Source organism: Rutidosis leptorrhynchoides, chromosome 6, assembly GCF_046630445.1.
Source record: "Rutidosis leptorrhynchoides isolate AG116_Rl617_1_P2 chromosome 6, CSIRO_AGI_Rlap_v1, whole genome shotgun sequence".
Taxonomy (NCBI): domain Eukaryota; kingdom Viridiplantae; phylum Streptophyta; class Magnoliopsida; order Asterales; family Asteraceae; genus Rutidosis; species Rutidosis leptorrhynchoides.
In genome coordinates this window covers 374,597,808-374,608,864 of record NC_092338.1, presented here as the reverse complement: position 1 = coordinate 374,608,864, position 11,057 = coordinate 374,597,808, and positions in this window count along the sequence as shown.

The window sequence follows — 11,057 nt, the reverse complement described above, 5'->3', positions numbered from 1 at the left end:
TTAACAATAATATAATAAGTCATCTTCGCAAAGATGGATACGTACACTCGCAAGTGTATAAATAATCCTCGAAGTACTAAACATCCGCCCACTAGTTCTTATGTCTAGTGCAGCCTACAGGATGGGGGTGTTAAGCCCGATAGATCTATCTTTAGGATTCGCGCTCACATGCTCTTATAACATGTAACTAAATTACCTAGCACATCAATCCGCAGAATTATCATTTTTGATCACTTGTCTCTATTTCGTAAAGCATTTATAAAAGCAGCGCATGTATTCTCAGCCCAAAAATATATATTGAAAAAGCAATTAAAAAGGGAGCAAATGAAACTCACCATACTGTATTTTGTAGTAAAAATACATATGACGACATTGAACAAGTATAGGGTTGACCTTGGATTCACGAACCTATATCATTCATATATATATTAAAACATATAACAAGTTCATATATTAATAATATTAATATACTTATTATATTTAATGATTCATATTTCATATCTTAAATATATTTATTTTATATATCTTGAATAATTAATTAATACTTATTAAAAATATAATTAGGTTATCTGTTTTAAATATGGTTTTATATATCTAATAGTTATTTTTATAATAATAATGATATTATCAATACTTATACTTATTTTAATAACAATAATAATCATAATCATAATAACAATAATAATAATTGATCATAAATTCTTTATTTTAGTAATAATAATAATAGTAATAATTATATTACTAATGATAATAACAATAACAATAATAATAATAATTTTAGAAATGAAAACTACCTTCAAAAAGCTTTTCTAAAAAAATATGCCCCAAACCGGATTTGAACTCGAGACCTCTCGCTCACCCGCAAACACACTTAACCATTCTTCCATTCAAGTTTTTTCTAATTTATATTACAACCCAACTTACTTATCTAGTACTTCTTAATGCCATGTTCATCATCTTCTTTACCACGTCTAACATCAAACGGGGGCAAAAACTTAACAACAAGCGAACGGTTTTTCATTTATGACTTGTAAACAACATGAAACAAAAAAAATAAAAGTGTTCTTTTGATTAGAAAAATTCAGAAAAAGTTGAAAAAAAAATACTGCTGAAGCTCGTAACACTTCAAAAAAAAAAAATTAATGTTTTCAATTTTGAGTTCGTTTTGGACAATCTTTACAACATGAAATATGTTTCAAATCATTCCTAAAAACTTTGTGAATCGTCAATTTCAACAGAAACATCAAAACAAGCTCTAATTTCTCGATGAACAAATTAGTTGACTTTTGACAAAATAACTTTGACTCGCAAATTCGAATTCGTTATTAAGAATTGGAATTTGAGATTTTGCAGGAAGTTTAAGTAAATGATTCCTAACAACTCTGTATTTTTAGTTTTTGAAATTTGTTTCGAATTCACGTTAGTGTATATCACTGTGAAGAACTCAAGAACTCAAAAATTGATTTTTAGATTAGGAGTGTTATAGGTTATGATTACAACATGAATTGTGTTGCAAATCATTCCTATAATCTTTATGGATCATCAAATTAACTGGAGATATCAAAACAAACTCGAATTTGATTCAAGAACACTGAGTTGACTTTGAAAATCAAAACTTTGACTCCTAAATTAGAAATTAATAGAAAGAATTGAGGATTGAAAACTTACAGATAGTTTAGTTAGATGAATTCTAACACTTCTGCATTTAAGGATTTTGAAAATTAATACTAAATCAAAATTTGACTAAAAAGATGAAGAACAGAGAGTACGAGTTTATTTTCTGAAATTTTTGGGTTAATTCTATCACTGAATGCATTAACCAATATATAGCAAAGAATTTCTGTTTTGAATTGTGATTGAAGTAGACTCATGGTGGTCGGCCATGGTGGTTTTCTTTGGTGTCGTGCAACAAACGAAAAGGAGGAGATAACTCTCTCTAACTATCTGTATACTTACATATATATATAATTTATATATAAGTAATATAATTATAATATTAGTAATTATTAATAAATAATATAATAATAGAATATAAAAAATCAAAATATCAAGTATAGTAAAGCCATCAGGAAGTTTGTCAATATTCAGTGGACATTCATAATTTACGGATAATATATCTTGTCCAGTGCTAAACAGCTAAAATATAAAAGTGCTCCTAAAAATCCCAAATTTTTAAATTAGATATAATTAATTATTTCACTCATTAGCTGTATGAAACCTGATCAAAAAAGTTCTATAATTATTTATTTTCTGTTTCAATTATTATGTACGGAGTACAAAAACTTAGGTTGAAAAGGTAAAAAAAAATATTTATCAAAAATATTATCTTTTTAATCAAATTATGTACCAATTTTTATTTTAAAACTTCATACATATATATATATATATATATATATATATATATATATATATATATATATATATATATATATATTAGACCTATTTTAAAAATAATTAAAAGTCAACCGAAAGTTACAGATATTTACAATTTAAGTTCAAAATTAATTATATTTAATATACACTATGTATATATATAAACAATTTTAAATAACGAAATTTACTACGCAAATATATATTAAATAATTAGATTAAATATAACAATATATATAGATATATATACAAGTAATATACATATATTATATATAAAATAATAGTTTTTATTACAATGTATTTTATTTTACATATTTATTTATAATAATAAATATATTTAATAGTTTATTAATGTTCATGTTATATATATATATAATATATATATATATATATATATATATATATATATATATATATATATATATATATATATATATACATACATATACATATATTTATATATACACATATTTACATATATCCATATATTTACAAGCAATGGTTCGTGAATCATCGGGAACAGTCAAAAGGTAATTGATTATATAAACACAACATTACAGACTTTGCTTATCGTGTTGAAATCAATAAAGCTAAAGTTTAAAATTTGGTCGGAAATTCCCGGGTCGTTACACCAGTTGTCAAACCAGCAACCATTCGTATTGTTCTCAGTCTCGCCGCTTCTAGAAACTGGCCAATACACCAGCTAGATGTCAAGAACGCCTTTCTACATTGACATTTATCTGAGACGGTCTACATGCATCAGCCACCTGGATTTCGAGATACTAGATATCCTGATCATGTCTGCTTGTTGCAGAAATCTCTGTACGGCCTCAAACAGGCCCCTCGAGCCTGGTTTCAGCGATTCGCAGGTTATGCTCAGCAGATTGGATTTCATCATAGTCGCTGTGACACATCGCTTTTTATTTACCGTCATGCATCTGATACTGCCTACCTGTTACTTTATGTCGATGATATTATTTTGACAGCCTCATCTCCAGCATTACTTCAGAGGATCATCACTTCTTTACATAAGGAGTTAGCGATGACTGACCTTGGCCCGTTAAGTACTAGTTCTGGGATATTTCTCTCACAGAAAAAGTACGCTACTGAAATTCTTGAGCGTGCAGACATGGTTAGTTGTAAGCCTTGCAGGAATCCTGTTGAAACTGGTGCCAAGCTCACTATTAACGGCCCCCCGATGTCTGACCCGACTCTTTATCGTAGTCTTGCAGGTGCTCTTCAATATCTTACATTTACGCGCCCAGATATCTCATATGCAGTGCAACAGATTTGTTTATTCATGCATGATCCTCGAGTGCCCCATTTGTCTGCTCTCAAGAGGATTCTTCGATATGTTCAAGGTACTCTTGATCTTGGTCTTCAGCTGTTTGCTTCCTCCACTACCGCTCTAGTTGCGTACTCTGATGCTGATTGGGCAGGATGCCCCACTATGTAGTGACCCGAACTTTTCCATGTTTATATATATTAAATGAAATTGATATTTACATGATTAAGTGTTTCCAACATGTTAAGCAATCAAACTTGTTAAGACTTGATTAATTGAAATATGTTTCATATAGACAATTGACCACCCAAGTTGACCGGTGATTCACGAACGTTAAAACTTGTAAAAACTATATGATGACATATATATGGATATATATATATATAGTTAACATGATATTATGATAAGTAAACATATCATTAAGTATATTAACAATGAACTACATATGTAAAAACAAGACTACTAACTTAATGATTTTTAAACGAGACATATATGTAACGATTATCGTTGTAAAGACATTTAATGTATATATATCATATTAAGAGATATTCATACATGATAATATCATGATAATATAATAATTTAAAATCTCATTTGATATTATAAACATTGGGTTAACAACATTTAACAAGATCGTTAACCTAAAGGTTTCAAAACAACACTTACATGTAACGACTAACAATGACTTAACGACTCAGTTAAATGTATATACATGTAGTGTTTTAATATGTATTTATACACTTTTGAAAGATTTCAATACACTTATCAAGATACTTCTACTTAACAAAAATGCTTACAATTACATCCTCGTTCAGTTTCATCAACAATTCTACTTGTATGCACCCGTATTCGTACTCGTACAATACACAGCTTTTAGATGAATGTACTATTGGTATATACACTCCAATGATCAGCTCTTAGCAGCCCATGTGATTCACCTAACACATGTGGGAACCATCATTTGGCAACTAGCATGAAATATCTCATAAAATTACAAAAATATGAGTAATCATTCATGACTTATTTACATGAAAACAAAATTACATATCCTTTATATCTAATCCATACACCAACGACCAAAAACACCTACAAACACTTTCATTCTTTAATTTTCTTCATCTAATTGATCTCTCTCAAGTTCTATCTTCAAGTTCTAAGTGTTCTTCATAAATTCCAAAAGTTCTAGTTTCATAAAATCAAGAATACTTCCAAGATTGCAAGTTTACTTCCAAGTTTTCTAAATCCATTCCAAGTAATCATCCAAGATCAAGAAACCTTTGTTACTTGCAGTAGGTTATCTTTCTAATACAAGGTAATAATCATATTCAAACTTTAATTCAATTTCTATAACTATAACAATCTTATTTCGAGTGGAAATCTTACTTGAAATTGTTTTCGTGTCATGATTCTGCTTCAAGAACTTTCAAGCCATCCAAGGATCCTTTGAAGCTAGATCTATTTTTCTCATTTCCAGTAGATTTATCCAAGGAACTTGAGGTAGTAATGATGTTCATAACATCATTCGATTCATACATATAAAGCTATCTTATTCGAAGGTTTAAACTTGTAATCACTAGAACATAGTTTAGTTAATTCTAAACTTGTTCGCAAATAAAAGTTAATCCTTCTAAATTGACTTTTAAAATCAACTAAACACATATTCTACATCTATATGATATGCTAACTTAATGATTTAAAACCCGGAAACACGAAAAACACCGTAAAACCGGATTTACGCCGTCGTAGTAACATCGCGGGCTGTTTTGGGTTAGTTAATTAAAAACTATGATAAAATTTGATTTAAAAGTTGTTATTCTGAGAAAATGATTTTTATTATGAACATGAAACTATATCCAAAAATTATGGTTAAACTCAAAGTGGAAGTATGTTTTCTAAAATGGTCATCTAGACGTCGTTCTTTCGACTGAAATGACTACCTTTACAAAAATGACTTGTAACATATTTTTTCTACTATAAACCTATACTTTTTCTGTTTAGATTCATAAAATAGAGTCAATATGAAACCATAGCAATTTGATTCACTCAAAATGGATTTAAAATGAAGAAGTTATGGGTAAAACAAGATTGGATAATTTTTCTCATTTTAGCTACGTGAAAATTGGTAACAAATCTATTCCAACCATAACTTAATCAACTTGTATTGTATATTATGTAATCTTGAGATACCATAGACACGTATACCATGTTTCGACCTATCATGTCGACACATCTATATATATTTCGGAACAACCATAGACACTCTATATGTGAATGTTGGAGTTAGCTATACAGGGTTGAGGTTGATTCCAAAATATATATAGTTTGAGTTGTGGTCAATACTGATGTGACGCCCCGTACTAAATCATCATGTACGGACCATCAACAACAGGATCATTACAAGGTTAAGTACTATATGCGTTTTCAAAACAGAGTTTACATTCATAAATAAAAGTGACGTCATAACATACGTCAATTGTTTTACAAATCAAAAGTATGCTTCGCTAAGTAGAAGCATTAAATAAGTGTACGTGACCATAATGGTCGTTACATAACATAAGTTCATAAGTAAAAAGTTTGAATGCAACATAAGTAGTCATGCGATAACAACTCTAGGCAGCGGGTTCTACAGCACGACTAGTAAGATAGCGGAAGCGACTTCAAGCACCTGAGAAAATACATGCTTAAAAAGGTCAACACAAAGGTTGGTGAGCTATAGTTTAAGTATAATAGTAATGTAAGTAGGCCACGAGATTTCAGTGCTACAACGAGCGTTTCAAAAGTATGTAAAAGTATATGCTTAACCGTGGGCACCCGGTAACTAACTTAACGTTTAATGTACCCCCTTAAAGTGCACTTGGCAAGTGCGTATAACCTCGAAGTATTAAACACTCGTTAAATGCTAGCGCTACTAGCCCGAGTGGGGATGTCAAACCCTATGGATCCATATCTAAGATTCGCGTTCACGGTTCAAAAACCAATGATTAAACGTTACCGAGCTAAAGGGAATGTTTCTGCCGTTATATAACCCACACATATATAAAGTTTAAGTACTCGTGCCTAGTATGTAAAACATAAAATCCGCATGCATTCTCAGTTCCCAAAATAAGTTAAAGTAAAAAGGGAATGCTATAACTCACAATGATTAGTAGTAATGGTAAGGTAGTAGTCGGAAAGTGGTGTGCAAGTAACGGTCCAAACGTCCTCAACCTAAGTCAAATAGCACTAAGTCAATAAGTCGTCTCAAAAGGTTTACAAGTACGTAATTAAGGTCATAAGGGTCATCGTCAATCATCATTAAACAAAAGGTAACAAGTAAGACTCGTTTATGAAAGTCGTTTAAAACAAAGGCTGACTTTGGTCAGTCACCACGGCCTCTACCCTTACTGAATTAAGGTGAGACCAGTGGTCATGGCTCCGTCTATGAGTCCCTTAAGTGTGGTAAAATTTACAGAAGCAAACTCGTCTTGGTTTGACCGTGGCGACGGTCTAAGTGCGAGTAGGTCAGAAATTTCTGCACAACGTTAAAGGACATGGTAACGATCGGAGGGCCATAAATCCTAAACCGTAACTCGGATTAAGACGAGTCCTATATGAAAAGTTATCTACTCGAAAAGTTCTATCTAAAAATCAAGGTTAGAACAGCCCAGGTCTGCTGGTCTGTTCCAGAAGCATCAGGTCAGTAGGTTTTGGACAGAACAGTGGGTTTTGGAGAGTTCCGGTTGTCTCGGTGCTTGATGTTCATCACGGTTCTCATCCTTGATGCGTATAGCTTCAAGTGTACAACTCGTTGATGTGTTAACATCATTTTGACCAAGGTTTGTCCATCATAACTCAAGTGCAAGTGTTGTAAGTGTTTGATGAACCAAGGTTACATGTAAGTTTATGAACAAGTTCATGAACACTAAGAAAGATCACAACCAAGTGTTGGATCCATGATGCTTGCACCAAAGTGTAAGCTCTTGTTGGTTTCATGTCCTTGTTCAAATGTTTAGTAAGCAACTTAACAATAAGAAATAAAGAAAATGAAAGATAAGCCTAAACCAACCATGAAGGTGGTATTCTAGTAACATACAACAAACAAGAACACAAGTAACAAAAATTAAAGATTATAAACTTTAAATCTTTGAAATAAATAAAGTAGAAAGCTAATCTAAACAAGAAGATGATTCATAGTTGCTCTTACTTTTAAAGATTCAACCAAGTTGATCTTTAAGTGAAGTAACTTCAAAGTTACTTCAAGAACTACAAGTAAAGAGTTTATACAACTATGAACTTCAATTCTTTGAAACAAAATATGTAGAACATAACTAGAGAGATTATGTTCTTGATGTTCTTGTTAAATACAAGATATACATGAAGAAATCAAACTAAAAAGTTTGCTTCTTGAAAGCTTGAAAGTAAGTAACAAGTAACTAGAAATCAACACTTGTAAACAAAGATTAAAACAACAAATCATGATGATGATCAAAGGGCTCAAGGCCCACGGTTTTGTTTAGACAAAGAAGAAAGAAAAAAGTCTTTAACTTACTTGCAAGAACAAAGAACTTGAGAGAGAAAGGAAAGAGGGATAATTGCTAGTAATGTGTGTGTGTTTTTGAGAGAGTGTTGTATGTAAGTTGTGAATGAAAAATGGAAACCAAAACACCCCATATGGGCATCAAAATCTCGGCATTCAGCTGAATAGAGAGGGGGAGAGGTTAAGTTTAATGGTTATTAGCATGTAAAGTTCATAAAGGTGGATATAAGAGTTGATTTCATGGGGATTATAAGGCAACTAGATTCCTTAAGCAAGTAACTAGTTAGTTTATGTTTAAATGATACTTACAAGTATGCAAGAGTGGGCTTAATGTCCATTAAAAGAAGTAGGGTGGGCTTGTGAGTCTTATTCAAGAGTCCATTACACTAATTAAAGCCCAAGTTGCAAATAATCCAAATAAGTCCAACTTAAGCCCAAGTAATTAACTAACCATCTTAGTTAATTAAAATGATTAATAAAATTAATCATGAATGTAAATAATACCTTAAAATATTATTCGTGCAAGTTCCGGGTGTCACAAAGACGTTTCGGGCATTTAAAGTTCAAGTACGGGCAATTAAAGCAACATGTAAATGTAATAACATACATTCGTTTAATCACACGTATTAATAATAATAATTATTAATAAATAAATGTTGTAAATTCCAGGGTCGTTACATTACCCACCTGTTAAAGAAAATTTCGTCCCGAAATTTAAGCTGAAGTAGATGGAGGAGTCGGGAAAAGATGAGGATATTTCCGCATCATTTGATCCTCTCGTTCCCAAGTAAACTCAGGTCCTCGTTTGGCATTCCATCGTACTCGTACAATCGGAATCTTGTTGCGTTTCAAAGTTTTGATCTCACGATCCATAATCTCAACAGGTTCCTCCACAAAGTGGAGTTTGTCATCAATAGTAAGTTCTTCCAAAGGTATGATGAGTTCGGGTGCAGCAAGACACTTCTTCAAGTTTGACACATGGAAGGTAGGATGAACTGAGCTCAATTGTGCTGGTAGATCCAAACGGTATGCAACTGGTCCAACACGTTCCAAGATCTCGAAAGGACCAATGTATCGTGGGTTCAACTTTCCACGTTTTCCAAAACGGATCACACCTTTCCAAGGTGCAACCTTCAACATTACACGATCACCAACATTAAATTCAAAGTCTTTCCGTTTAAGATCGGCATAGCTCTTTTGGCGATCACGGGCAGTCTTAAGTCTAGCTTGGATCTGAGCGATCTTCTCCGTGGTTTCGTGAACTACCTCGGGTCCGGTGATTTGCTTTTCGCCTACTTCGGCCCAACAAATAGGAGATCGGCACTTACGACCATACAATGCTTCAAAAGGTGCAGCATTAATGCTTGAGTGATAACTGTTGTTGTACGAGAATTCGGCGAGTGGCAAATGCCTTTCCCAGGCCTTTCCAAAATCAATGACACATGCACGCAGCATGTCCTCCAAGGTCTGAATCGTTCGTTCACTTTGCCCGTCAGTCTGAGGATGATAAGCAGTACTCATGTCAAGACGAGTTCCCATGGCTTCTTGCAAAGAACGCCAAAATCTGGAAGCAAAACGGGGATCGCGATCGGAGATGATTGATAAAGGTACACCATGACGAGATACAACCTCTTTGATGTACAGCTGGGCAAGTCTTTCCATTGTATCAGTTTCCTTCATCGCTAGGAAGTGTGCAGATTTGGTGAGGCGGTCAACAATAACCCAAATAGTATCGCATCCGCCCACCGTCTTCGGCAGCTTAGTAATGAAATCCATTGTGATCCTTTCCCACTTCCATTGTGGGATTTCCGGCTGTTGAAGTAACCCAGAAGGTCTCTGATGCTCGGCTTTAACCTTCGAGCAAGTCAAACACTTACCAACATAAGTCGCAACGTCCTTCTTAAGATTCGGCCACCAATACTGTTCTTTAAGGTCGTGGTACATCTTACCTGCACCGGGGTGAATCGAATATCTCGATTTGTGTGCTTCATCAAGTATCAGGCTTCGCAGATCTCCATAGTAAGGTACCCAAATTCTTCCGGCATAACATCGGAGTCCAGACTCTCTAACCTCGAATCGAGAGACAAGTATGTTCAAATGCTCGTGAGATATGTTCTCCTCCTTGAGAGCCTCAACTTGGGCTACTCTGATCTGGTTGTTGAGGTTCGAATGGATGGTGATGTTCAGAGCCCTAACACGGAGAGGTGCCGTCCTCTCCTTTCGGCTTAAAGCGTCAGCTACAACATTGGCCTTGCCAGGGTGATAACGGAGTTCACAATCGTAGTCGTTGAGCGTCTCGATCCATCGACGCTGTCTCATATTCAATTGCTTCTGATCGAAGATGTGCTGGAGACTCTTGTGATCGGTGAAGATAGTGCTCTTAGTTCCATACAAATAATGTCTCCACAATTTGAGTGCAAAGACAACGGCTCCAAGTTCAAGATCATGTGTAGTGTAGTTCCGCTCGTGAATCTTCAATTGGCGGGAGGCATAGGCAATAACCTTTGATCGTTGCATCAGTACACAACCAAAACCACTCTTCGATGCATCGCAATAAACAACAAAGTCGTCACTGCCTTCAGGGAGTGATAGGATAGGTGCGGAGGTTAACTTCTTCTTCAAAGTTTGGAATGCTGATTCGTGTGTGGGTTCCCAAATGAACTTCTTGCCCTTGTGAGTCAGTGCGGTCAAAGGACGCGCAATCAGAGAAAATCCTTCGATAAACCTTCGATAATAACCGGCGAGACCTAGAAATTGGCGAATATGCGTTGGAGTAGTGGGGGTCTCCCACTTGCTGATGGCTTCAATCTTGGCGGGATCAACTTTGATACCCTGGTCGCTCACAACATGACCCAAAAACTGTACTTCCTTCAACCAAAATTCGCA